General features: G+C 41.2%; 1 pseudogene across 1 annotated transcript; it reads left to right on the forward strand.

The window, feature by feature from the left end:
• Positions 1-339: 339 nt before the first annotated feature.
• Positions 340-4194, forward strand: LOC309868512 (MANSC domain-containing protein 4 pseudogene; annotated as a pseudogene). The gene is made up of 2 exons: positions 340-1025; positions 3536-4194. The product of its transcript is annotated as an MANSC domain-containing protein 4 pseudogene (transcript).
• The last annotated feature ends 276 nt before the right edge of the window (positions 4195-4470 follow it).

Consider the following 4470-nt stretch of genomic DNA (forward strand, 5'->3'; position numbering starts at 1 on the left):
CTCTGAGGTCTGGTAATTGTATGCTATCCCTCTGTAATCTTATTTTATTAAAGAAGTTGATACCTTTGGTCAATGGAGATTTCCCAGCGCATGGTTCCTACTACACTGCAGCAGGAGGAAAGTCTGTTTTGTACTTTAGGGAGGACAGACTGGATACTGGCACTCAGCAAATCAGACTTCAGGGTTTCCAGAAATAACATGATGCATTTTATGGAGCAAAGTTATTTAGGAGAAGGGGGATAGCATCAGTGACGTACCCCCACCCACTAGAATTCCAAATGTTCACATCCTTGTCAGTGGACTCTCTTCCTCTTTAAAGGACATTGAATGGGCTTTCCGTTGGATGAGTGATTTGCAAATGGGGCTAGTGCTCCCCTATAATCAGGGTCAGGGTAGCGTTCACCTGGCCTGCTGCCTTTCTACCATCTGGGCCTCTCCCAGTAATTGCAGTGTTTGCCTTCCCATGACTCCCTCTTTTGTTACAACATCTGTCACTTGATTTTTGTTTTTCTTTCTCTGGTGAACTCCGGTGCATTAGCATTCTGAGAGGGCACTGCAACTAGAAATCTGATAAGCCCCAGGGGCTTCTGTAGCCAACTGAACTTTTCATGAACATAAAATCCTGGGATTGGAAAATGATTCCAGGTAATCCTGTGTGGAATGGAATGTGTGAAAGATTAGAGAAAAATCCATGGACAGTTTCTTTTAAAAGGGCATTTTCCACATTCATAGAAACAGTTACTGTAGTTCACCATGTTCTGTGAGATGTCTGAACATAGCCCTGCAATATACTGGTGTGAATGCCATGTTCTTGGAAGAAATAGAAGCTACTCAGAGCTCTTCCAGCTGGGAGAAACCAAAACCACCTGCAGATGCACTTTTCCTTTCAGTTTCCTGTAACGTGGCTGTCTTCTACCATGATCCCATGCATGACAATGTCAACTGCCTCCATGTTCACTGCCCCACACTGGAGAGCTGCATATTAGAGCCTGGAACCAGTGCCATTTTATACAACGTAACAGAAGGTAATGATTTGTGCATTTTGTGTTTATGCTGAAGAATGTTGGTAACGCTCTAGTAGAGATGCATAACCTAGAAACTGGCTGGTAACAACCTGAACCACTATTTTCCCATGATCTCTATCTGGAAAACTTTTGGGCATCCAGGGCAGAAAACTACAAATAAATTTGCTCTAGTTTGGCATGCTCAGCACTGATGAATTCATTCCAGATGATAACAAATTGTATGTGATCAAAGAAGAGCTTAAGCATTACCTATATTCCAGGAGCCCCTAGCAAAAGCCCAAAAAGGCATTCCTAATAGTGAATACTGTTACGCTGAAAAAAATAAGTAAATTAAAAAAAAAAAAAAAAAAAGAAGAAGGCATTCCTACTGGAGGGGCTAAGCGTACTACTAGGAACAAAGAAAATGCTTAGTGGCAGTTTTGAGGTCTATGGACAGACACTGTATACAAGGCTTCTACAAAGATTGATGTCAAGGACAAGGAAATGCACATACTAACATACATTAGCCTACCAATGGTCCCAAGATAACCATTATTTTAGATAAATACACATTTAAGCGTGCCTTGCCCATGTATACAAACACATGGTACAAATTGGTAAATGTGAAAGAATAGATTTTTGCCATCCGGATACAAAGGCGCTAAATTTCGTCATTGGTTTTATTTACTGAACACCTAATTCAGGCCAGGAGCAGCATTGCAGAAGATGGCAGCTGTATGTCTGCCCTCGAGTTTCTTACAATCTAGTTGATATGACAAGGCTCACAATTAGTGTAGAACCTAATTAAATACAAAAATGTGTGATACTGCCTCAAGTACAAGCACTCAAAAGAAGAGACTAAAGAAACCTATGTTCAGAGGCAGCTTCGTGGAAGAGGCCAGGCAGAAGCAAGACAAGGAGTTCTATATCACACGACGGGAGAGTAGAAAACAGATCTGGCTACAAAAGGGGCACTTTTGGGGTTGCAATGAAAATCTGGGTAAGGATAGGGTAGGCCAGGTTACAAAAGTGTTTTGGACAAAGCAGTGTTTGGACTTGACATTGTCAGCAACAGAGAACCAGCAAAAGAATTTAGTGAGAGAACGTTATCATTAAAGTGATGAGTGTGATTGTCTTTAGTCTGGAAAAATAATATGCAGGATGCGAATTAGAATATCTAGTCAGGGAAGCATTAGATCTGGAGAAGGTGACCGTAACTGCAATGAAGAGGAGGGATGATTACCAGCACATTGGGAGGGAACCAGATAGGAACCACTTTTTGGATGAAGGAAAAGAAGAAAGTGGAGTCCAAGATTGCTCTGCAGTACATAGATTCCAGCTTGGGTGATGGAAGATTGGTGAGGTCACGGAAAGGGATAGAGAGCCAGACAAAATGATTTTGGCTTTGGGACTGTTCAGTGATGACATGAGATGTCTAGGTGGGAACCTTCAGTAGACCACAGGAGCAATGAGACCAGGGACCGAAAAAGAGGAAATAACAGGTGATGCGGATTTCAGTGCCACTGACATAATGGTGACAGCCGATGAGGATACTTGTGTGTGTGTGTGTGTGTGTGTGTGTGTGTGTGTGTGTGTGTGTGTGGTGAAGGGGTGAGATGAAGGGAAAAGACCACAGACTAAAGATTGTGGAAAGCACACAACCAATTTGAACCAAGGAGAGAACCAGCTAAAGAAAGAAAAAATGAGAAACAGGCAATCTGAGATAAAGTGTCAAGAGAGTCTGCATTCCAGGGAGTCACAAAAGGAGAATTTTAGGGAAAGGATGGCCAGCAGGATTGAGGGTAAAAGAGAAGTCAGAACAATGAGGTGGCCAGGAAATATGGAAACTACTGATTATCTCAGAAGCATAATTCTGACAGATAGTGTGGATGGAACAAGATGGCAGAAGGCAAACAACAAAGAAAGGAAATGGATATCGTTATGTTGAGAGGGAGAGAGGCAGAGAGACAGAAACTGATAGGAGAGACAACTGAAAAGCTGTTGAGAAGTTTTTTCCCCTCCCCTTTATAGACAGAGCAATATTTGCTTGTGTCTGAAGTCAGAGGGAAAGGAGTTCCTTTACAAGAGAGAAAATACTGAAGACAAAGTCATTACCTTCAGGGACTGGGAAGGGAGGAGACAGAGGGATTTGCTCATGATTTTGAATACAGTTATACTTCTGTATTATTTATTTTTTTAAAACTTTAAGATGCTACATATCTCAAATGGTTACTGCTTTTTTTGCAATTCTTGCACTAACATTGGCTATTGTTACCCAGAAGCCCCGGCAGACACAAAGAATCCTCCATGATGGAGCCAGCTGTTTGTAACAGGAAGTGTTCTTGAAAGTTAAGATAAATTCAAATGTGGCCAGTACGTTTCTAAGCCTTCCAGAAATATGCAATAGTAGAACTTGAACTTAAGCTCAGTTCACTAACTTGGTGGCAAACCCAAGACTTCTCCAAGCTGTGCTTTGATATTCTCTCCTTGAAATAAAAAATAAAATGAATGATGCCTTATTTATCTTTCAGGTATAGATCCAGATTTGCTGGTTTTTGAACAATCACGTCCCACATATCTAAATACTCGTTCCTCATCTAACACACGGGACAGACTAAGGATTTTAAAAGCTACGCATTTAGATGAACAACAAACCACAGTGATAAACCAAATGCTACCATCAACAGAGATGCCGTCATCAACCACACATCAAGATTTGGTTGTCAACACAAACAGTACTAGGTATTCCAAGGAGTTAACCACAGATTCTTGGGCAAAACTCATTTCCCTGAATAACTCCATTACCACAGAGGTAAATATGGTGTCACACAGCACTGATTTCATCAATAATCCAGATAACAAGACTATTTCTCCTTTCTTTGTTCCCATAGACACAAAAGCTTTTCATAGGCCTATTCCATCCCGACTCAACAGTAGCAAGCAATTACTAAATAAAACCAAGGGGTCCAACAGCAGAAACCACACAGCTGAGAATGAAGACATGACACCTGATGGGGCATCTGTGACTTCAAAGATGTGGCTGGCTCCAGTGGCCCTCTGTACCTCTGTCATCTTTCTTTGCTGTTGTATGATCATCCTAGCATCTGGATGCTGGAGAAAGCAGCAGGGCCAGTATAAGCCAGGGCAGAGAAAGGCAGGATCCAGGCATGTCAAAAAGTTAACACTCTAAAGAAGAACTCTTCATAGTAAAAGTTACAAGATTGTAAGCTTTCAAGGGTATCGTTTTTAGTTTTCTGTAAGACAAGGGCTGTTTGTTTAAAAAAAATAAATATTGCGCAGGATTGCAAGGCCATAATCTTCATAAACTTAACTGCTTTGATCATTTCTATTTTGTGAATAGTCTACCCTTTGCCAAAGTTCCAAAATTCTGACCCCTGCACTTGTTTAGCACAGTGTGAGAGATGTGCTTCTAAGTGCTATACATGTATTCCCTCATGGATATAAT

This window comes from Mustela nivalis (genome assembly GCF_964662115.1).
Source record: "Mustela nivalis genome assembly, chromosome: 7".
Lineage (NCBI taxonomy): Eukaryota > Metazoa > Chordata > Mammalia > Carnivora > Mustelidae > Mustela > Mustela nivalis.